Source organism: Trachemys scripta, chromosome 9 (genome assembly GCF_013100865.1).
Source record: "Trachemys scripta elegans isolate TJP31775 chromosome 9, CAS_Tse_1.0, whole genome shotgun sequence".
In the NCBI taxonomy this organism is placed as follows: Eukaryota; Metazoa; Chordata; order Testudines; family Emydidae; genus Trachemys; species Trachemys scripta.
Window position 1 is genome coordinate 36,231,387 of NC_048306.1, and position 25,533 is coordinate 36,256,919.

The 25,533-nt window shown below is 38.7% G+C and overlaps 1 protein-coding gene across 5 annotated transcripts in view; it reads left to right on the forward strand.

The window, feature by feature from the left end:
* The window catches only part of DIAPH2 (diaphanous related formin 2), an 874,039-nt gene that overhangs the window by 302,692 nt on the left and 545,814 nt on the right, over positions 1-25,533 (forward strand). The window lies entirely within an intron of this gene.

The following is a 25,533-nucleotide window of genomic DNA, read 5'->3' on the forward strand; positions in this document are numbered from 1 at the left end:
TGTTCATGTAGTAGTAGGTTTATGGTGACCTAAATATGGGGAAAATATTACAAAATGGAGGGTTGCTTAGAAAATGTGTTTTGTAATGATGCGTGTGTTTCTGCTGTTCTGACATGTCTCTATTCCAAGATTGATTCTACAGAAACTTACCCATAGTCTATTTAGACCACTTACATTTGTAGTTAAATAAATGGAAGAGTTAAATCCCTCAATTTTATTTTGTGATTATTAAAGGGAGGAGCCTTTCTTAGAAGGAAGGTTTCATTTTGGAAAGCTTTTGTTAATTACATTCTTCTTACTTCATACTACTCCCTCTCTCCAAACACAGACAGCAGATGGATGAAGGCAACGATTTCCGGCACGTTTTGCATTGTTGTTTTTTTCTCAGCGATTTATGAGACTTTTTTTGTTCAACGGGGTCATTTCCAAGGGTGATAGTATTGAAAATAAAATTACGTAGTTTGTAAAGAAGGATGATAATCTCTGTATGACACCAGAATGTGATCAATAGTACCAGCATCATTTTTATGTTGTTTTAAAGGAATCAGAAATGTTTCTTAATCCTCAAACAATTAGGTAGGGTAAGGATGTATCTTTGTTTAAGGAATAGGAGGCCTCTGCTAAGCTGTTTGCAATTTGGATATCTGCAGAAGACAAAAAATAAGAGTGTTTTATGCATATACAGATGAGTGGGAATATAATGTAACTAAAATATGCTTCATGCAAAAAGTCTCTTGTAAGGTATCATTACAAAGCTTATAATCTACTGAGTGTGGTCATCCTATTTGTATAAATGTATCACTCTTGTATCTGAAACTAGAAATATGAAATATAACTCTGAGGTCCTATTGTAGTTATGCAAAGTGTGGGCCATTAATGGTGGTTTGGAATCTTAATGGTTTCCATTAACCAGAACAATTGACTGTAGATGGCTCTGTTTTACTTGTAAGTCTTCCTGTATACGTGTGTGCTGGCAAGTGGGCAATGAAGTCTTACAGTGATGTGATCATGTCACCTGAACTGGAATCCATCTTTAACCTGGTGTTTTTCCATTGAGAAGGAGAGGTGGGAACGCAGAGGGACAAAGGATTCCCACCTTATGCAAAAGATATATAAGTAGGTGGAACAGAACAAAGGGGGAGCCATCAAGAGAAATCCCCTAGCTACCACCTGTGCTGGAACAAGGGCTGTATTGGCGAAAGGATTGTGCCCAGACTAGGAAGGCGTCCAGTCTGTGAAAGAAACTTATTGAAACATCTCTGAGGGTGAGGTTTTATCTGTATTCAGTTTTATTACTGTATTAGGCTTAGATTTGCATGTTTTATTTGATTTTACTTGGTAATTCACTTTGTTCTTTCTGTTACTACTTGGAACCACTTAAATCCTACTTTCTGTATTTAATAAAATCACTTTTTACTTATTAATTAACCCAGAGTATGTATTAATACCTGGGGGGTAATACCACAGCAGGGGAACAGCTGTGCATATCTCTCTATCAGTGTTATAGAGGGTGAACAATTTGAGTTTACTCTGTATAAGCTTTATACATGGTAAAACGGATTTATTTGGGGTTTGGACCCCATTGGGAGTTGGGCATCTGAGTGTTAAAAACAGGAACACTTCTCAAGTTGCTTTCAGCTAAGTCTGCAGCTTTGGGGCACGTGGTTCAGATCCTGGGTCTGTGTTGGAGCTCAGTTTCTGTGATCCAATCCGCCACAATTACATATTACTTTAAAAGTAAACAGGAAATATTTGCATTTCTTTTCCCCTCAGGATTGTACTTCGTGTATTTCCAAGTAATTTCTGTTTAGTCTGTTTTACTATAATCAGCATCCACTGCTATTTTGATCCTTTACACAACAACATGAATAAAAGAAAAACAAAACAAACTGAAAGAGGATTTTGTTCTTGTAAAACCACTAAAAACGGGCTGAATGAATTGAGGGGCAAATTTAGTGTTGAAAACTACATCAGCTACTGCTCATGTGCTCTCTCTCTTCCCCTCCGCCCCCCCCCCCCAAAAAAAACCCAACAACCCTCCAAGAATAAACAATCCAAAACACTAGATTTCAGGTTGGAACTATTATGTTAAACAGGAAATAAACTCTGATATGGAACAGTTAATGAAACACTTTGTTTAACGATTGACAACAATTATTTGAAGACCACAATGTGCCATGATGTTCCATACTGCTGCTACTAAGTCCCACAATTGATGTTAACTGGATTAAGTAAAAATAGTGTTTTTTCTTGAGGACCCTTCCCCCCTCCCTTCCCCTAAAAAATAAAAATTAATGGTGCAAAAGGATTTTGGTCTGCTCTTTGAGTGTTATGGCAAATTATAACACTATAACATTATAACACTAACGGTGGACCCTGAATGTTTTTTTAGTTACCATATCTCGTTGCATTTTACTGTTTTCGCTCCTTCTCTTTATTCTGAGACAGCTAACTGATCCTTCTTTCTATGTTTATAAAGCATTTATAAATTAATGTAATTTCCTTCAACATGCTGACATTGGTTAAGCAAAATCAGGTGACACTGCACATTTGTTTTGTTTTTATTATTATTGTATGAACTGACTTTAAACTTAAAATAAAATGCACCTTCAGATCAATTATTCTTTTTATTTTTAATGGGATTTTTGTTTTCTGCAAGCTTTGATACAGTAACTTTTGATTTAAGTGATATCAAAGACTGATGACATATCTGTGATGAACATAATGTCTTAGTTGATTTCTGTTCTTTCCTTTACTTTTTTAACACCTTGTCAAGGTTGTTAGCTTTTATGAATACCGGGAGGATAGAAATGTAGCAGAGGCACTTTATTTATTTTCACTCCAAGAACTGATAGCTGTACAATTTGCATTTCTACCAGGTGGCACTGGAAGTATGTGGTTAGGTCACACAGCTGCTGAGTTAGTTGGCATGTGGGTGTGGCTAGCAGATGCTTGGCAAATCTGGATTTAAAATAATTTTCAGATCCATCCCTAGATGGCTGGATAAATAGTTTATATTCTTAATCCTGAGACTAGAAAACCATGACTTTAGATTCTTTTGTATTTTTATTTGTGTTTCCTGGTGCTGAGTCGTATTGAATTGTAGATAGGCTTGGTAGAATTCAGATTTTTATAAATTTGATGGATAATGTGTTAATTTTAAGCATTTTTTTTTAAATTAGGCTTGTTGCAAATGGACTAGCAAATGAATAGTAAAAACAAGTCTGATTTGTTGATTTAAGAATATTTACTTTGTATATTTTGACATGTGATATTGACAAGTTGTTTTAACAGTTTACAAAGCCTTAGTTTTTGAATCTGCCTACTATTACTAAATAATTGACTGATTCTGCTTCTTAATTTTCTACAACCATGAACATTTAAATTGGTAAAAATAGGAAAAAATGCTGAAACCCATAATTTTTGTATATCTGTGAAAATCTATAAACAATTTTAAGTCTCAATAATTGGATAATTTAAATAAAGTTCTCAAGCAGCATTTTTCTGACTTTGCCTATGGGTGCACTTTGATTTTTATATATGGAATATTTTTCCGCTGTTTGTGTACTGTGAAATCGACGTTTACCAACTTTTACTTAAAAAAAAAAATAAAAAAAATCAATCTTTCTAAGCCTAATTTTGTGTGTGTGTGTCTGCTTGTGTGCGCGCGCACTACCGGGGCTGTAGTCTTCCTCTCTCTCACTTATATTCTTCTTTTTCCTTGACATGTAATTCGATTCTTCTGTATTTATAGGAAAAAGAGTTTTATTTATTATGCTTATTTATGAAGTGCTCCTGCAATACAAGACTACTGCAAATGATCCAGAATCTTTCAGTTAGCGAGCAAGTAATGGCTTTCTCCAGGTTAGGCAGCGTTATAGAAGTTTTATTAAGTTGCAATAATAAAATACTTAGTTTAGTCTTGCTAGTCAACCTTAAATACTTTGGGAGCTAGGGTGAAAGCTACATATGCATCGGAAGGAAGGGAAGAGAATGGGGGAAAACGTCATGGTTTATGAATTGTAAGGGGGTGTGGGGGAGGATTTGATAAAACACCAGAAGTTAGAAATGTTACTTAAATTAGGAGTCCAACAGCTTCCTATTCCATTCAGGCATCTCTTAAAAAGGGCTCTATTAATCATTCAGTGATTATCACATGTTGCTTTTTTTCAGTATAATGAAAATAGTTCTAAATGTATCTTGTTATTGTAAGCATCAGGTTACTTGTATGTTTTTTACCTTAATTTTATTTTATATTTTATTTCATCCTATTTACTTCAGACCATTTCTCCAAGTTGTCCAGGTCATTTTGAATTTTAATCCTGCCCTCCAAAGCACTTGTAGCCCCTTCCAGCTTGGTATCGTCTGCAAACTTTATAAGGGTACTCTCTGTTGTTCTCTAAATCATTGATGAAGATATTGAACAGCACCAGACCCAGAACTGATCCCTGCAGGGCCCCACTCAAAATTCCCTTCCAGCTTCACTGTGAACCACTGATAACTGCTCTCTGGGGATGGCTTTCCAACCAGTTATGCACCCACCTTATAGTAGCTCAATCTAGGTTGTATTTCCATAGTTTGTTTATGAGAAGGTCATGGGTAACAGTATCAAAAGCATTACTAAAGTCAAGTTATACCACATCTACTGCATCCCCCCTATCCAAAAGGCTTGTTACATTATCAAAGACAGCTATTAGGTTAGTTTGACGTGATTTGTTATTGACAAATCCATTGTGGCAATTACTTATCAACTTATTGTCTTCTGGGTGTCTGTAAATTGATTGCTTCATTATTTTTTTCCATTATCTTTCTGGGTACTGAAGTTAAGCTGACTGGTCTGTAATTCATACCAGCATGCCATCTCCTCCATACATTTATCAAGCTCAGTCTTGAAGCCAGTCAGGATTTTTGCCCCTAGTGCTCTCCTTGGAAGGCTGTTTCAGAACTTCTCTCCTCTGATGGTTAGAAACCTTCATCTGATTTCAAGCCTAAACTTGCTGATGGCCGGGTTATAGCCATTTGTTCTTGTGTCCTCATTGACGCCTAACTTAAATAACTCCTCTCTCTCCCTGGTATTTACCTGTCTCATGTGTCTATAAAGTGCAGTCATACCTCCCCTCAGCCTTCATTTGTTTAGGCTAAAAATAGCCAAGCTCTATCAGATTATGCATCTTAGGTTTGCATTAGCCTTTTTCATGTCCCCATCATGTTGGCAGCTCATAGTTATCCTGCAATCAATCAATCCTCTCTCCTCCTCCGTTGCTTCCAACTGATACATCCCGAGTTTACAGCAAACAAGATTATTATCACCAACGATTGTAAAGCAGAGAGACCCAGGTGCTGGGAAATTTTAGGGAGAATACTCAAATTTTAGAGAGACTCAACAAATAGTAATTCTCTGATCAGTGAATTTATGCTGACCATCTGCACAAACAAAGGTCACAAATAAGTTACAATTTGGGCATGAAAGGTAAAATATAAAAAAAAAAACCTAGGGTAAGAAAGAAGGACATGTAGGTGCCAGTGTGTAATTGGTTAAAAATTGTGTTACTTTGGAAGTGTGGAATAATGTATTAGGTTTAGTAAATTTTGAAGAAAGTAGTTAGTTTTACCTATATAATGTAAATAAAAAAACAATGCTCTTTGGAAATCAACTTTGGTCTGCAGTACAACAAAATCTGAGAGATACAGTGCCCTGCGTGACCATGACATGTAAGGGTGCTTGGCAAACCAACCCCCCCCCCCCTCCCCCCCCCCCCCCGACACACACACACCTCTCAGAGAAGTGAATCCTGACTGGACATCAGGTGAAATTTGTCTGTATGCTGGGTGTGTGGTGCATAATACATTGGTTTGGCATATGTATTCTGTGTATTTCTAATGGATGTTTAGAGCACAGCTGTGTAAGACTCTTTCAGTGGGAAAAGATCTCACAGTCCTATAGAACCCTGATCCCTGTTGGTAAGGGCAGGTAGTTAAATTGACCAGTTTTCTCCCTGAGCACCGTGAGTAAGGGTAGGTGCCTTACACCCTGAGCTCTTGGAAGGGGAAGGATGAGGATGTCTAAATTGACCCGGTCACACCTTGAGCCCTCGGTAGGTTATAGGTGGGGTACCTTAGATTTTTGCAGATAACACTAGGAGGCACAATTTCCCGCCTTTCAAAGGAATGGTTAGCATGGACCACAGACAAGTGGGCGAGCGAGATAGTAAATCAGGGATACTTCCAGTTTCGTCCACTCTCCTGCATCCAGTAACTCCACCAAACATGAACTGATCCAGAATGAGATCTCCCATCTTCTGGATATAGGAACAAAGAAGGAGTTCGCTTAGAAAAAATATTCTTACAGTTGTACTCTCATTTTTATAGCTTAGAAGTGCACCAAGAGACTCAGAGCCATCCTCGACCTCAAGTGGCTCACCAAGTAGATGAAGACAAAACTCAAGATGGAGACCCTCACTTGCATGGTGTCATTCCTATTACATGGTGACCTCCTAACCTCAGTGGATCTGACGGACACATCTCCATATTCCCATTTTCCCATGACACTACATGAGATTTGCTTAGTGCACAGATCATTACCACTAGTGAATGTTCCCCTTCAATCTCTTGTCAGCCCCCAGGGTCTTTATGAAGATGCTGGTGGTGATCCCCTTGAAAAGGAACTCTCTCCTGGGAGTGGACATAGACACCTTCATGGTGAAAATCTATCCATCACTTGAGTGATTCCAGAAGATCCAGGATCGTGTGTGTGTGTGGGTGTGTGTGTGTGTAGAGACTCTCTCTCTCTCTCTCCAAGCTTGCTCAAGTCCTACCTTAGCTCAGTGTCTTCAGCTACCAGGCCTCCCAGTGTCGTACATAGCGACCACTCCACGGGCAAGATCACACAACAGGTTTTCCTGCTCAAAGTATGGGACCACTTCCCAGAGCACATGAAAGATTTAGGTGCTGGTCCGAAATGAGTTGGGCTACCCCCTAAGATCGTGAAAAGTCCCAGGGAACATCTCCAAGGACCTCCCAAATGCCTGAACCAGAAAAATTTAAACCTGATCTTACAGAGGTTCGGACTTCTGTCAGCCGACCTATTCGCAGATCAGTAAGTCCGAAATATGTTGCCATGGAAATAGACCCCAACTCCCTGGGAATGAATGCACTATCATAGATGACCTGTAGACCTTCTATGTGCATTCCCACACTTCCCACTTCTAAGGAAAGTAGGAAGATAAAACAGGAAAAAGCAAAAGTAATTGTGCTAACCCTGTACTGACTAAGAAGACTCTAGCTTTCAACTTAATAGAGCTGATGTTGGAACCACAGTTACAGTTACAATTAAGATCAGAAGTTCTGTTCCAGTATCCTTTTCTCCACCCAGTTTGGACAGTTTCCAAGTAATAGCCTGGCTATTGAAATGGAAGTGCTAACAACACTCAGAATCTCTTCCAAGCTCATAGAGAGTCTCTACACTAAAAGCCTACTTCTTTCTCTGGTCCAGATTCAGTGTCTGGTGCCAGATGCACAGTGCAGACCCCATAAATCCAGGGATACTAGCTATTGTGGACACCCTCCAAGATGGCGTGGATAAAGGCTTCAGCCCAGACCATAGCACGTCAGTTATTAGCCATTAGTAGTGTTTTATTCACAGGATGCTCGGGCTCTCTGGCAGAGAACTGCAAATATCCAGGTTCCTCATAGCAGTCAGACTGGCCAGACCAGTGGTCAGACCAATTTTCTGTAAATGAGGCCTGCCACTGATATTTAAAGTCATAATGGCTCATCCCTTCAAAGCGTTGACTATAATATCGGCATTCTGTCTCTGTCAAACCTGCTAGGAGAGTTTTAAAGTGGGCAGCCTTCATATTCCACAAAGACAAGATGGTACTGGGAACTCCAATTATTTCTCTCCAAAGTGAACTCTTCTTTGTGTGCCTTTCAGTAGATAATCCTTCCCTCATTTGGTCCAAGGCCACAGCGTCTGATCGAGAGGCTCTGGCACACCTTAGACATCTGCAGAGCACTAACATTTACACTGAGCTTACAGAATCCAAGAGGTGGTCATGCACTCTTTGTCTCCTTGCAAAAGAATTCAGAGTTTCTAAGCTATTGATTGCTAGATGGATCAGATTATGTATTGGGGCCTACAAAGCTTCAGGAGTCCCTAGTTGAGAACAAATGAGATTTGTAGTGCTCTCATGGGCTGAACAAGCATTTCCATCTCTAAGATATGCCGAATAGGCAGCGGCTAACACCTTTACCAGACACTGTAAAATGAAGTTCGTCTTCTGCGGAGGCCTCCTTTGGCAGGAAGGCACTGAAGATGGTGGCCCAGTAATAGTATTGCTTTTTGAGCAAACTTCATGGGGTGGGGAGGAGGTGGGGAGATTCCTTTTCTATCTCATTCTATTTTTCTTTTCTCTTTATCCCTCCCTACTTGTTTCACTGCTCACTTCTTCCCAGACATAACTGTAGGAGACACTAGGCTACAGAATGGAAAATTATTTACTGATAATTTCCTTTTTGCTAGCTATATCTCCCACAGTTCTACCCACCCTGAATGGCTTGTTAAGCGTGGGAGGGGGGATCAGCTTTTTTCGACAACTATTCTGCAGACAATTTCCTGCTGTACATAGTTAATAAGTTGGCATTTTGTGTTATATCTTTCTATAAGTTTTATAGAGCTTTGAAATGACTTATCTGGAGGCAAGCAATAGAATGAGGCCTGGTCAGCATGCACTGTGCCATGCTTTGAATCACCTCTGAAACTGTGAAGTAGAGGCAGAGATCAGCCCAATAATAACAGAATTGTGGGAGATGCTGCTAGCAGAAAGGAAACGATTGGATAAGAAATTCTAGGTGAATCAATGAACTGTCATTAAACTGGCTTTATATATGAAATATTGATCAACTACTCCTGTAGTTCATTTTAACAAAAGGTAGCTGTTAATTCTCTGCGACCACTAAAGCCCCCAGTTTGTATTCCATCTCCTGTCAAATACGTTGTCTTTTAACATCAGGAAATATATTAAATGAAGTATAAAGAGCTTGTTTTTGTTCATGTCACTTCATTCATAATAAAGGGGAATCAGTTCCTTACAAGAGGTTATTAGGAAACATATAAGAGTACAAGTAAATTAAAAATGTGCATCACCCACTTAATTACTCTTTTCTCCCACATCTTTCAGTGAATTTCACATTACTGACTGACATTGTCTTCCCAAGTGGTGACATGTTTCCTGTACTGAAGCTTGTGTGGGACTACTTTGCTGTTATTTAATTGTTAACTTCTTCTCTAATTCTTTTTGGTCATATTATATAGAAACAAATTTTTCCAGGACAATGTTACACCTCATCTTCGCTGCATCCGAAGAAGTGGGTATTCACCCACGAAAGCCCATGCTCCTATACGTCTGTTAGTCTATAAGGTGCCACAGGACTCTTTGCTACCTCATCAGTAGTTGTGGTAAAGAAAATTGCCTTGCTTCTCCATTTCTGTGTTTTACTCTCAATCTTTTACTTCCTGACAGATAAGCTACCTTTGCTTCCTTTCAAGATTTCAACTGAAATGCGATCAATACTTGATTTACAGTTTTTCAGGTGATGAATAGCATTTAAAGCTTCTTTAATCCATATCAATTCCTTAGCCACATTTAGTTTTTCTAACTGACCTTCATTTGGAAATTCTGTAACCAGCACTAGTTGTCACGTTTTTAGCTTTTTGTTGAAGCTGATTGACGAAAGAGGTGTGGAAGCCATATTTTTAGGCTGATAGAACAGATAAGGCATCTACAGAAAGATTTTCTGACGATAACATTGGTAATTTTATTTCTTCCTTTTTATTTTTGAAGAATCTCAAATGTGTTTCAAATGATAGTGTCATTCTGCCCAATCCTACACAGTGCATAAGGACCATCCCCGTCCCTGGAGTATTTGCACAGAGGCTTGTACAAACCACTTAGGACCTGACTTGATAGGCAAAAGGGTGTGTTCTTTGAAATGTGTTAGCTCAATGAAGTTAGCTTGACATGACTGAAAAGACCCATTAGGATACAGGCTAACATATTTGATACTCCTATTGCTAGCCTTTTTTGTAACCTGGGGGCGAGGGAAGAATCACTGCTCCCTGCTAGTGCCTCTGCCCGATGCACTAGCTAACTAAAAGTGGCCATGATTTTGCTCTGCTGCATCAGCAGTGCTCAAATTATTGCGCGGGGGCAGGAAAGATCTTGGGTAGGCCCAGCCCCCTCCTGCTTTTAGGGACTACCTCATTCCTGTCTAATGGTCCCCTTACTTCTCACTACTGTTCAAATTAAGACAATCAGCTTGATGTTCAGGGCCTTCTTACTTTTTCCCCATAATTGGAGAACTGTCCATCAGGCAGCAGAGTTGTGGGAAACATGTATTACATTGCTTGGAAGGATGCAGACTTGTTTCCCCCATATGCAATCTCTGGCAGGCACTGGAGAAATTCTGGCTAAGTCTTGCTGTAGTGCAGCTCTTCCAGCATGCCTGCGATGGTAAAACTCAGAATCTGGCAGTGTATATCTGTAAATACTTGCCTTTTTAAAAACAAAACACCACACACACACATTACCTATAACATTCATTAATGAAGTGAAGAGGTGTGGTAAGAAACACAATTATGCGACCTCTTCATTCCTTAATTTTGTTTTTGGTCTTCCCATTCTTTCCCATTATGCCTTGAATTTCCTTCCTGTCCAGATATGCTAAGTACCTGTCCTGTTCTCAAAATTCATTGTGTTTTGGGATGCCCACAAATACTAGCCAATGTCCTGTCTATCATTTTTCTTGCATGTGGAATGGACAGCTGTGCGAGTGCAAGTTAGCATCTTGTGAGTGCAGTTTTATGAACGAAAAAGTATAAGAAAAGAGACACACAAAACAATGTCAAACATATAGCGATTAATAGATTAATCATTGACATTATATAGTACAAACAGAAGTAAAAGCAAAGTGAAACAATTTTGTAATCTATTACCCCAAAAAATACGTGATGGGAAATGAGACCTAAAGAGAGAGAGAGACTTTTCTTGAAACTGTAGGAGAAACAATGAGGTGTCCTTGTGGGACCTTAGAGATTAACAAATTTATTTGGGCATAAGCTTTCGTGGGCTATAAGCCATTTCATCAAGTGCACCGGGCTCCTCATTGTTTTTGCTGATACAGACTAACACTGCTACCCCTCTGAAACCTGTAGGAGAAATGTTATTTAAGGCAGACTGTAATTATCTGAATTAGAATATGGCCATGAACCTGGATCTATTGCCTTTATTACTAACATATAGGTCTTTAAGGACAGATAGGACATAATTTCAGTGTCAAGTGAAAAATGTCAAATAGCTAATACCACTTCCTTGGAGATCCAGAACTGACTAGGTTATGGGAGGGTCTTTGCTATTCAGTTTATTACACACCAATGCTGAATGTAATACTGGGGAATTCTTCTGAGAGACTGTCTGCTGGTGGCTTTCCTAAAAAAGAAAAGCCAAGTTGTTTAAATTCCTTGTTTAAAAAGTGGATGAGGGGGAGGGGAAATATATTTAATAAGAAACCAGTCTTTTTACAATTTTCATCCCACTTGTGAATTATAGTGGAAGGTGTCTTATTGAAGTGTTACGTTTTAGACTGATATTTCTCTACTATTGGAATTGAAAGGATTTATATGGCTTGATGGTTTTTAAACAGTATTTTCACTTTAAGTAGAATAATTCTTTCAAACTTTTAATGCTCATAATCCTGAAATTAACAAGGTTTTGAGAGAAAATGAATGACTTGGTATTCTAGTAACCTGATGCAGAAGTGCTTCTAAAGTGTTGTACATGTTTGCTTTTAAGAATGCAAAAGGCATAATAATTTTTATCCAAGCCTGCATTTAACTGCTGCTCTTTATTACCAAGGCGGATTGTAAAAATGCATAGCAAAGTGGAGTAATTAGAGGGCAATCTATTTCCTATTCATATTTTTCTTCATAATATGGATACCTTTGAATACATTATTTATCTGATTTTTAGTTAAGTTGCTTTTTATGGACATTTAACATTTTAAAAAAATGTTGCTAAGAGAAAAAGTATTGCTAATAAATTCTGACTGTAACCGTTTTTTCATTGTTAAATCCTTTATTTAATAACGGTGGAATGACAGTGCCTTTTATATTGTAACATTTTCAGATTTTGTCTTTTTGTATGCTTTATTTTACTGAGTTTAATCTAATTCAGAAGGATTATTATGAAAATTAGTTTTGATTTTTAAAGCTACACTATGTGTGTTCTCTGTGCATGACATATAGTATGCTATATATAACATTCAATAGAGAAAGAGAAATTGTGAATTCTTTCCCTCAGCCACACTAGAATTCTTTGTTAATCATAAAGGTAAAATGATAATTCATACACAATATTTCAGTTTTAGAAGTTTTACTTTCCGTATCCTTGGAAGGGCTGTTCGGAGATTTTTCAACCACAATTCAATAATCACACGTACCCTTCGGAAACAGTTGCTGAATTGCATCATACATTATCTGTAACATCCAATGTCTCAATTGCTTTCCACACTGATTCATCCACTTCCTGGTTGACCAAAAGCTTTCCTTTTCTAATCCCTGTTTTTCCGATACTAGTACATATGTAATCTGATATTTTTCTGCTGATTTGTCTGAATTAATGTTGTACTGCAGTTAGACCTTTTGAGATTGCAGTATGGTGTAAGTACCATACATTAAGATGGTTTTAGAGTTGGAGACTTTTTATGCAAATCCATGTGATTAAGAAGTTTAAATTGGCGATCCAGTAGGTGACAATCTTCCCTTAGTGTGCCTGCTGTTACAGCCTTTCAGATGACATGTAAAACAGGTCCTCATCACTTCTGCAAGACAGGGTCTTGTTCAAAGCATATCTGAAATGCCCTGTGATTTTAATCTAAATTGTTATAGTTAGTTATCTATACTCTTAAATTGTCACACTACTCTTCTGCTCCACAGATATCCTCTTTTCTAAGTGATATCAACTTATTAGAAGGGGGGTTAGTTTTTTTTATGATAGAGTATGATTAATTACATGAAAGAAGCCATAATTCTATGATCCAGAACTCTAGAGTGTTATTTTTTCCATTAGAAATACAACCCAAATTGTGGGGGCGTAATCACATTGGTTGAATTAGCAGCAGGGCTGCCCAGAGAGGGAGGAAAGTGGGGCAATTTGCCCCGGAGCCCTGCGAGCCCTGGCCTGGCAGCGGTCCGGGTCTTCGGCAGTGGGGGCCCCTTCAGTGCTGCCGAAGTCACGGAGCGACTGAAGGGCCCCCCCGACGCCGAAGTGCTGCCGAAGACCCGGACCGCCGCCGGGTGAATACAAGCGCCGCAGCTCCCCCGCTTTGCCCCAGGCCCCCTGAATCCTCTGGGCGGCCCTGACTAGCAGTCATATAGCTTGTTAATACTATGGTCTGTACTAATTCATCCCAGCATGCAATGCTCATCAGGTTAATTTGTTCAGGATAACCTCCTTGTAAATCATTTTATAACTGGAGAATAAATATTCTAAAAGCTTTAAAAAACATCTTGTTAGCATAATTGCTAATTGTGTTCCAGGAGTGGAGAAAAAGTTGTGTGATGATGATGAGCTGGTTCAACAATGAAAGGCCATCGGTTTTATTCTTCAGGCTTTAGGATACACTGATTTATAAATGAGATGGGGAAGGAGAAAAGTTCAACACCTGCCCCTCCTCACATACATTGAAATTGTTTTTGGGGGGGAGAGAGGGGAGGTTGATTTTTCAGCTGACAGTTGAAATATACAATAAAACAAACAACTTGATGGCTAATTGATTTATTTCATGTAGTTCTTCAAGCTAGTGAACTTCAAAGGGTAGTGACAGTCAGTCTCTACTGAAACCATCCACTATGTTCTCAAGGCTGAGAGGTTTGTTTTACCATTGACTGTTGCAGAGCTGTTAGCGTCAGGTGGCTCGCCTCTCATTTCCACTGCACATTTTTTAAAAAGTGCTCATATGAAACTGTTGTGACGAGCGCTGTAAGGGTGATCTGTAGCAATTTTCACACTTCTGAATGCAACTGGAAGTGTTTGAAGATTGCTGTATGGATGAAGTGTCTATACTCTTTTTATCTCCTTCTCTGTTGGTGCCATGAATGATTTTGCCATGGAGACTTGCAATCTCAAAAGTACTTTGTCACTGTGTGAACTATAAAAGTGTGAAAAATCTTGCAGTTTCTTGAAATGTGAGTAATCTTTGACTAATACATACATTCTGATAATACTTGATTGTCCATAAAATGCCTATTGAACTAGGAAATTAAACAGTCAAGAACTGCACAATGTCTTTTGAAATCTATCAGAGACTTGTCTTATCAATATTCTTTATCCCAATAGTACTGGTTGACAGATAATCAACAGGCAACTTGGAAACTTTGAGTTCTTTTGGGGCATTTTAGACTATTCAGATGTCCTAAAATCCAGTTCAGTGCCAATACCAAATTCTTTTGCATTTTCCACTATTTTCCCCCACGCTGCATCAGATTTTGCTGATTCTTGTTCTTTTTGAATTCCTTTGATCAAGTGTGTAGTATGTAGTAAAACAAATCCACTTTATTGAAGTTGCTCTGATAATGCATTTGTCACAACAATTATTCTTTTCAAGATAAACATATACAATAAGAAAGGTGACTTTATCTTAGCTTGGAATCCAGTTGGCTCGCCCAAAACTTTTGAATATGTGCTGACTTAAGTACAGTGAAAATAGCTTCATAGTGCAGTTTTATCTTATTACTGCTCAGTACCAATAAAACCACCTGGTAGCTATCATTTGATCGAGCTGAATAACTTTCTGCTGGATCTGTTTCTGAGGTTGAACAAATAACTTGTGTCTGGTATTGCTTTTGACCAAAAAGTGACATGACACTTGTACAATGATAAAGAATTCTGTAAGTTCGGGTATATCTGAGATAGTGTTGACTAAAGCAAAGTTTTGCTTGTGGGCATGGCAGTGAATGTACCCACATGGGGAGCCTTCTCTTTTATTCTTGCTTGAACTCTGTTACTACACCCATTCATGATGTTTGTACTGTCATAGCATTTGTCCCACACAAAACTTCAAGTGGAGTCTCCCACTGCGTACTTTTTCATAGATAAAGTTTGCTAAGGAATCAGTGCAAATTTTTCACATCTGATAAGTATCAGTAGCTCTTTCTTTTACATGAAGGTATCGGATAGTTAGAGTAAGGTGTTCCTTCTTAGAAATGTCTTTAATCTCATCAGTGAAAACAGAAAAAATAATAGTGGTTTCTTGATCTTGAATGTCAGCTGTTGTTGTTTTCTCTGACTGTTCACCAGAAACTCAAATTAGATCATTCTGATAATTGTGAGATAAGTAAAAAAACCCTTCCGACATTCCCTTTTTGAACATAGGTTTATATCTGTCTCTGATATCTCAAGGAACTCAGCAAAGTTTACTTGATTGTCTGATCCTTGACATCCAAGAAAATGTTGCTTGATGAAGAACCGAGTCATCTTCTCCTTGTCTCCTAAACTTCTTTAATCTAGTTGTTGAAATATTTGAAGCAATTTTTTTTGTCTAGAATCACAAAAAATTCAGTCCAAAAGACAATTATTTGTAGCATACACTTTCTACATGCTGTTGAAAAAGATCACTCATGTCTTTCCACTTTGAAAATCCAAAATCAATAAATACTCGTTTCCCAGCCTTTTCACCCTTTTGTAAGGAATTACCATCAAAGTGTTGGCAAGCGAAGCAGTAAATGACGTCTTCATTAACAGAGTACTCAATCCATTTGTTGAACTCTGTAGTAGTTCTTGGTGAAAGTACACCCTTTTTTATCAGTAGGATTAAGTAGCTTTAGTTTAACAGAATGGTCAATCCATTTATTGAACTCTATAGTAGCCTTCTGAGAGAGTCCCCCATTTTTTATCGGCAGGATTAAGTAGCTTTAACAAGATGGTCACTTTTTGTTTGTAACTCCCTGTGAAGCTTACCTTGGTTTCTGGTGTCTGTGCTAGTAACTTAGGGAGAAGTGGCTGTTCCTGGGAGGCAGAGGGGCCAAGAGAAGACTCAGAGTCCCAGTTTCAAGGCAACTGAGAGGGAGAGAGGACAGAGACTATTTTGAATGATAGGGACCCCTGTCGGCTCAGGGATGTTACAGCAGTTATTCCTGGATGGCCACCAGCATGTCGTCTTAGAGGATGAGCAGTGTCTGAGAGAAAGGGGAGGGATTTGAGTTAAAATTTATTGACTGGAAAAATTACAGGAAGGTAGAGCTAGCCTGACCAATAAGGAAGGTCCTCTGTGAGATGCCTGCTGCTAGGAGCACTGTGGGAGTCTGGAGCCAGCCACTGAAAGGGTAGCACTTACTGCTGGTGAGCTCGTAAATCCCATGCCTGCCTACTGGGTTCCCCCTAAGAACTGGCTTCTGGGTACCGGGAAACAGTATCCCTAAATTTATTCCTTTCCTGTTTAAGGAAACTCAGTTTATAGAACTGTTTGGGGAAAACTTCCTACCCAGTCAGGCTGGATTAGTCTTTCAGCTCCCTAGATAAACCAGTTACCACCTGGTAAGTACTATGGTTGCTGCTAGTTCATGGTTGCCTGTCTTCTGTGATTGCATCTGCACTCAAGGGTAGGAAATTATACAAGGCACTGGTGAGACCTCATCTGGAATATTGTGTGCAGTTCTGGTCTCCCATGTTTAAGAAGGATGAATTCAAACTGGAACAGGTACAGAGAAGGGCTACTAGGATGATCCCAGGAATGGAAAACCTGTCTTATGAAAGGAGACTCAAAGAGCTTGGCTTGTTTAGCCTAACCAAAAGAAGGCTGAGGGGAGATATGATTGCTCTCTATAAATATATCAGAGGGATAAATACGAGGGAGGGAGAGGAATTATTTAAGCTCAGTACCCATGTGGACACAAGAACAAATGGATATAAACTGGCAATCAGGAAGTTTAGACTTGAAATTAGACTAAGGTTTCTAACCATTGGAGGAGTGAAGTTCTGGAACAGCCTTCCAAGGGTAGCAGTGGGGGCAAAAGACATATCTGGCTTCAAGGCTGAGTGGTAAATATGCCCAGTGGTGGGATGTTAGATGGGGTAGGATCTGAGTTACTACAGAGAATTCTTTTCTGGGTTTCTGGCTGGTGAGTCTTGCCCACATGCTCAGGATTTAGCTGATCACCATATTTGGGGTCTGGAAGGAATTTTCCTTGAGGGCAGATTGGCAGAGGCCCTGGGGGTTTTTCGCCTTCCTCTGCAGTATGGGACATGGGTCACTTGCTGGAGGATTCTCTGTACCTTGAAGTCTTTAAACCATGATTTGAGGACTTCAATAGCTCAGACATAAGTTAGGGGTTTATTACAGGAGTGGGTCAGAGAGCTTCTGTGGCCTGCGTTGTGTAGGAGGTCAGACTAGAAGATCATAATGGTCTCTTCTGACCTTAAAGTCTATGATTCTATGATTAAGAGTTGGGATTTTTAAGTTAGTTATTATAAACTGCATTTGGTCTCCTTTTGGTGAGGGGGACTCTCAGAAGCAGAAGAAAATGCCTGCCAACTGAGATTGTCAACCCCTTTGCAGTTGCTGAGGAGTTCAGATTCAGGTCTGAAATTGTGTATCATTTGTGGATTTGAGTGCACCATCTAGTTAGACGGTTAGGGAGATTGTTTTGGACTGTTTCCCAAACTGTCCCCAAGAATGTTTGCTGCTGTTGATAAACAAAATAAAATTTCTGCCTCCTGTGCAAAAAAGAAGAGGACTACACGGGATTAAACATGAAATGACATTTTAATTTAATTCACTCAGATTTGACAAGAAATTTCCATAGAATTCTGCTAAATTCTGTGGGAATGCCATTAACTTCTGGCAAAATTCACCCTTTTTCTGTTTGTCACAAAACCAGCATGAACCACTTAATTGTGAATAAGTGATTATGTACAGTTAAGTAATTAAGCACAGAATAATTCTGGAACTTTGAGCAAGTGCAAAAACTGGGGGTGTGGGGTTGCTCCCCTCCCTCCAATTGGTGCCACTGTCCCACCCTGCTTAATAGATACAATCCAAATTTACAACCTTGACGTTACTGGGAGTAGATCTTTGTTTTTAAAAAGGTCTTCTCTTCTGACTAGTAAGTGGCTGTTTTGTCTGACAGTCTGGTTGTGTCTTCATCTTTGCTATGAGACTCCAAACTGTACACATGTGAAGTCTACACCGAGTTAAATGCTTGCTTACTTGAAACCAGGTTTGGTTTCTGGCCCCTGTTACAGAATAATATTTTACCATTGGTGGAGTTGCTTTTAAATTCCTGAAAGTAAGGAGATTTAGAGTTAACTCTCACGTTTATGCCACGGCAAACATTATGAAACCAAGGCAGTGCAGCTTTAATAGTCTGTAGCCTCTAATACACTGGGTATGGTGCTCTTAATAAACAGATATTCCTCAGTCCAATTAGTGAGTGGAAACCTGTAATCTGAATCTGAACTCATTCTAGTTCTGGACAGCCATTTCATGTTTCAGCGCAGGTATTTTTTTTTAAATTTCTCCGTAAACATAAGAGATATTAGCCACATGATTACGATGCATAATATATCCAGATAATTTCCTGCATATTATTTAAAGCATAAAAAGTCCAATTAATGTCATTCTTTTCAATAAGATTTTATAATATAATAGCATATTCTGGAATTAACGCGCTGTAACATTACTGTCAAAACTGCTGATAGAGGGATGCTTTTTACGTAAGAAGAACAGACATCTGCATTTCTCTTCTTAACAGTATCTCTTTATGTAAAATAGCTGCACACGGTATGTTTGCCTCGCAGTGTTCTGTTTAAATTGCACTGTGCAACTCTTTTGGTTTTTTTAATCGATATTTTTATAACAAAAAGCAGATGACCATACTGGCAAAATATAACAGTCAAGATGTTCAGCCATCATTTTGCTGCGGCGGGACATGGGGCCAGGTGTTTTTCAAGTGATTGTCCACATGGCTTCCACTCTTGGTGAACATGCATCCTGGTGTGCAAAATCACATTCTTTTTGAATAGCACTGTCTATTGTGGCTGCACTCAGGTCCTTGGGAGCCCTTGCAACCACAATAGTTGCCCACAAAAGCTTATGCTCAAATAAATGTGTTAGTCTCTAAGGTGCTACAAGTACTCCTGTTCTTTTTGCAGATACAGACTAACACGGCTGCTACTCTGAAACCTGTCACAATAGTTGAGTGTATAAAGGGTGGAGCAATGTCAGCTGCATCCCAGTTCCTTGTTACTCCCATGATTGTGAGATGGAACCCTGTGGTTCCACCTCTCTTCACCTACAGAGAGATTAGTTGAAGTTTACTTGTTAGTAAATTAATTAGTTGTTAGTTTAATTCAGCCAGTTGATTTATAAAAGTTATGGGCAAGATAGGATTCCTGCCTCTGTTCGTAGAACCAAAATTGTCGACATTATGTCTCCAGGATTCGAGATTGATCAGACCTGAGACACATCAGCGCCTGTACACTTGGCATGCCTTTTATACCTAGAAGGACATGTTCCTGAGCATTGCTCAGTATGCAGATCTTTTTCAAAGCACACACTGAAGGCAAGAAACTACTTCACCCAACATACAGTCAACCTGTGGAACTCATTGCCAGGGGATGTAAAACTATAACTGGATCAAAAAGAAAAAAGAATTAGATAATTTCAAGGCTATTAGCCACGATGATCAGGGATGCAACCCCACGCTCTGGTGTCCCTTGGAGTCTGAATGCCAGATGCTGGAACTGGATGACAAGAGATGGATCACTTGATGATCGCCTTGTTCTGTTCATTCCCTTTGAAGCATCTGTCATTGGCCACTGTCAGAAGACAGGATACTGGGCTGGATAGACCATTGGTCTGACTCAGTAGGGCTATTCTTGTGTTCTTAAAAGATAGACTGCAGATGCATCTTTTAGAAACATCAAATAGACATTTTTAGATCCCAATAAGCAACTGGAGAGACCTCCACCTAGTCAGTCACACTTCTTTCATGTCCCGGTGATCTCTGATGTCACCCAGAGCTCACGGCACACTCAGAGATCCCACTCTTTTGCTCTGGTGTTGACCAAAAAAAGTAGCTGTAAAAATCACCACTTCACATACCAGGGTAGATATCTCCCTCCCCTGTGAGAAAATAAAAATCCTCCCCCAACTCTTCCAACATTTCAAAGCATCAAGGCAGAGCTGCAGAAATTGGCACTGCTAATCACTTCACATAGTAAGCACTGTGCCACCTTCTTCCCTTCTCCCTCAGTAGCACACAGTCAGCATACCTCTTTTTGTCACTGAGTGTCTTGGTGCCAGATAACTGTACCTATGGTGACTGCACTGAGAATGCCTACACTGAGCACATCAGCACCAGCAACTTAGAGCCGGTGTCACTGATGGACTTGTGGGCATGGATGCAAGATAGCACTGAGACAGTTCTCAGTGCAGACTGATTCAGCCAGAGGACTGGTACTGGCATCTTTAGCCTTGTCCAGATGAAGAGAGGTAATAAGTAACTATAGCCCTTAATAGGCAGAGGACATCAGACCAAATCACTCCTATGAAAGAAGAATACAGCTTCTTCAGAGGAACAGACCATATTTGCTAGACCAGGGGTTGGCAACCTTTCAGAAGTGGTGTGTCAAGTCTTCGTTTATTCACTCTAATTTAAGGTTTTGCATGCCAGTAATGCATTTTAATGTTTTTAGAAGGTCTCTTTCTATAAGTCTATAATATATAACTAAACTATTGTTTATGTAAAGTAAAATTAAATTAAAATACAGAGCCCCCGGACTGGTGGCCAGGACCCGGGCAGTGTGAGTGCCGCTGAAAATCAGCTTGCGTGCTGCCTTTGACACGTGTACCACAGGTTGACTGCCCCTGTGCTAGACTCTGATCCATCTTCACCCTGGATAACCCTGGAAATGGGGCAGACAATTTAGGCAAGAGTCCCTAAGAGGAACTCTCAAGTCTTCTGGGTCTGGCCTCTAGACCAGATGCAAGTTTCGGTTCAACGGTCCATCAGTTGATCTTCAATTAGGATTCCTTTTTACTCATCTCGAGGCATTGTATACTGACTGCTAATCACCAAAAGTGGAATCTGTGTATTCAATTGTTCAAAGAGAGAATTCTTACTTACCTTACAGAAACGGTTGTTCTTCAAAATGTGTTGTCCAAATGGATCCCACAACCTGCTCATTTTGAATCCTTCCATATGGAATTCTTCATTGGTGAAGGAAGTAAGAAGTGGTTGTGGCCACTCTCCCTTATCTCCTCAGCTACATTGGTTGTAAAGGCTCCCAGAACACATTGAACACTGCTATTCAAAAATCTGATTTTGTGTGCATGGGGCACATGCACATCAAGAGTGAAATCTGTGTGGACAATACACCTCCAAGAACCACAATTACTGTATTGTAAGTAACTTTTTTCTTAAACACCATCTTCTTTTGTATTGGGATTACAAACACTTATGCATCAATCAATCAGACTGTTATGCTGATGTGGTCTCAACTTTAATGCCATCTTAACACAGTGTTTGTCTGAGATGTTGAAGGGATGCTCACTGTTCTGAATGTTGTTGTTTTAGGCTGCACTCCTAGTCGTTTTAATAAACTCTAAAACCAACTAATTAAAGAAAAAAGAGAGAAAATGTCAACCCAAAGGGTAAAATATAAAATCTTATTTAATGCTATTAGGGCTGCTAAACATATTGTAGTGGTAACATTTAATGGTGTTCCGTAATTGAGTGAATGAACAGGTGTACAAGTATATTAGTTAACATGCAGCTGCTAATTTCCAAAAGCCATGTGTGCTTGCAGATTTTTGTACCAACTACAGTACTAGAGTAACCTCCTTCCCTCCTCTTAATTAGGTCTCTGAACCATTACAACATGTTTGTGTATGTTCCTTGTGATTACTACCATTAGTCTTGTTTAATATATTTTAAACTTCTGGAACATTTTGACTAATGTCATTGTTACGTCTTCATATGCTAAACAGGTGTAAAATTGAAATAGTTCTTTCTGTGGGATATATTAGTTAGTTCACAGCTGTAGGTATCACGGAAGATACACGCTTTACAGCTGTACATGTGGTACATAACATATAAGAATGGAATGGAAAACAATCTCTTACAGCAGGTTGCATCAGCTTTTTTTCCTCCAGCTTTGATAAACAAATACATTATTACTCACAAAATAGAACATAACACCAAATGAAAACAAAATCTTGGTTGCTTACCAACATGTTTAATTTAGACTCTCATTTTGTTGTTCTGGAAAGAGTTGTTGCTGGCCTTTCCCAACACCTGAACCTTTTAATTTTCCTTGATTTGAGTTGCATTATCTCTCCCTTTTTTGGTTGAGGGAGAGAGTGAAGAGAAGTAAAGAATAAAACAGTGAAATCATCGTATATGTATAGACAGTATGAGGCACTGATGTGCTTCAGAAGTTAAGAGATACGGTTCTTTTGGTTTTCTGGCAAATAGTATTAATTAATGAAAGTTCCACTCATCCCAATTTAGGGAAGTCTATCTTTAAAGCAGACACCCCCCCCTCCCAAAGTATTGTTTTTCCATTTAAAATTAATCTCATGCTATCTATTTCATTATGTGTTGTTGTTTTCTTGAGAACAAAGTATTTGGAATACAGGAGTTTGCCAGTGAAGAATAATTAATGTATAAAGCAGCATTCAACCAAGTAAAACAATAAAACTATGAACGCTTGTTTACTGTAACTTGATTTTGTTTTAATAACACTCAGAATGAGGCTAGTTTCTTAATTACCCTGATTTTCAACATATGCATGAATATTTTGTTTTTTGTTGAAATATGTTTTCTGAACAAATGCTTCCCAGTGATGTGCTCTCCCCCCCACCCTTTGTTCAGTTTTTGATGAATAGGTTTCAGGTTAAGTAAAAATTATATTCACTTCCTTCAGTATAGTATCCCTTTCGGAAGATATATTTGTAAATTACAAAAACAACAGTTAATATACAATTTTAACACAAACACTGCTTCAGAATGAATTTCGGGTTCTAAATAACACAAACATTTAATGTACTGGAAACCCTGAGTTAAGGGTCTGACACAGAATTTATAAATCACTTCCTCTTTCTCATTTAACATATTAATCAGTACTCTACATGAGTACGAATAAGAAATCAATGTGTATAGCAACCTTTTCTCTGACACAACAAATCTGATTTCAGCCTATTAGTGTGTGCATATATATAATTAAATATATCTCTGCACTGCAATTCGCTGAGTCTAATGACATCTACCTTTTTAAGTATTCTATTTTAACATTTGTATACACATTTTATATATATTTCAGCTATTGTGTGTATGTATGTACACGAGCACACATGTAAAGATTTGCACTAAAGTAATGGCTGTTGCAGAAAACATTGTCAAAATATTCACCACACTCAAAAACTACAGAAATTGTAAGACAAAAATGAAATTGCCTTTGTTGAAATGTCTGACCTTGCTCTTGTTTCATGAATTTAATTTAATTCAGATATATGTTTGTTTACACATTGCATATATGGTCCACACTAAATACTGTATTAAGCTGAAGTAAACAATGCATGTGAGTGTAGTATCTGATACAGACATTTCTTAAATTAAAAAAAAAAGTAGCATATCCATGATCAAAGTGAAGGTTCCTACATGATTTTTTATTCATACTTATCAGAGTATATGCATGGGATTTTAAGAGCTTGCTTATTATGTGATCACTCCTTTTTTTTTCCATCAAAAGGAAGCTAGATATACACTACTTCCTAATATTATCTTCCATATATGCAAATGATGTAGTTTCCATGGGGATGTTGTAAGAAGAGCGAAAGAGGAAAGTGGTCCACACAACTGAATGGGAGAGATGTCTGTGAAACTGTCTCTATTAGGGCAGTCTACACTCTGAAAAAGTTGGAGAATCTCTGAATTTTAGTGTCTTCCATTTGTAGATTTTTCATTTTTAAATTAAACGTGAGATGTCAAGATGCCATGGTAAAGGGTATTCATAGGATTTTAAATTAAAATTATGCTTATTTGCGTTGCAGTCCAGCTAGACTAGAGAATCATTCTTTTATATTTTCCCCGTTAATTTACATCTTCTTTAAGATCACTGACATAAATCCATGCTATGTATTCTACTGCGGATGCAAATATGGCTACACTTCTTAAACTCACTTAGCACACGCCTATTGGCGTATAATTCAACATGTATGTTAAAGTTGCCATGGCAACTTGAGCAACTATTAATCAATGTAACTAGTAATGAAATATAATTAATTCCTGAGTGACACATCCTATTAATGCACAGTATATTGCCTCAATGAAGGGAGAGGAGGGGGAGAGAATGCAAATAGCAATGGCGGCAGAGGACTTAACAATATCCTTATCTCCAGTACTTTAAGTAGCGTATGCCTGTGTGTATACACATATTCAAATAAATGTGTTTTTTTTAAACCTACAGATTTTTTTCAAATATAAGGCATAATGATATAAATAATAGAGATGAATGGAAATACTACCAGATTGCAATCTCTAGGTTTTTGATTAATGTTTAGCTGTTATTGTATTAATCATTCTAGCCTACGAAAGCTTATTCCCAAATAAATGTGTTAGTCTCTAAGGTGCCACAAGGACTCCTCGTTGTTTTGCTGATACATACTACACGGCTACCACTCTGAAACCTGCCTTTCCACAGTACTTTTACTAGCCACAGATCCATGCTACTGTGTAAATGTTGAAATTTGCATGGATATTGACTATTAAACTAATGTCTGAGGAGTAAATATTTGTCATTACTTTCCCAAGAGAGCTCTCCCAAAAACACCTGTGCATAATGTACATTACCATATAATAAACAGGAGCAAATGCGATCAGTGTCTGAGTAGACCCTCTGTTGACAATTTGCAAATATTGATCAAGACATGTAGGTAAATGAACGACAGAATCAATTTAAACAGCAGGCAGCAACTTTCTTAATTTAACAATAGATGAGGAGTGCTTTATGCTAGCCCCTTCTCTTGCACCACCATTTAATTGGATCTCGTGTGGAGTTACAGGGCTCCAACCATATAACCAGTGATTCAGGGTAGACCCTTTTCAGCTTATCTCTAGGACTCATCTCACTTCTGAATCCTCTAGCCCTCGACCTGTGAGGAAGGTAGCCAAGGGAACCTCTGTCTGTGAAATTTAAAGGTCTACTCTTCTTCCTACAGGCAAAAGATCTACCAGTGAAATCCCGGGTCTCATTTAACTCTGGGATCTGGCCCTTTTTATTTTCCCTGGACATTGGCTGCAAATTACGATGAACAAAACATTTGTACATTATCTCTTAATATTACAATTCCTGTTCTTTTTCCTTTTAATCTTACTGTTCCACAATGCTGCAAACAATGCACGCGCACACGCACACGCACACACCCATTCCCCTAATCCCTCCCACCCCCAATAATACAAAAAAAACCCCAACACAT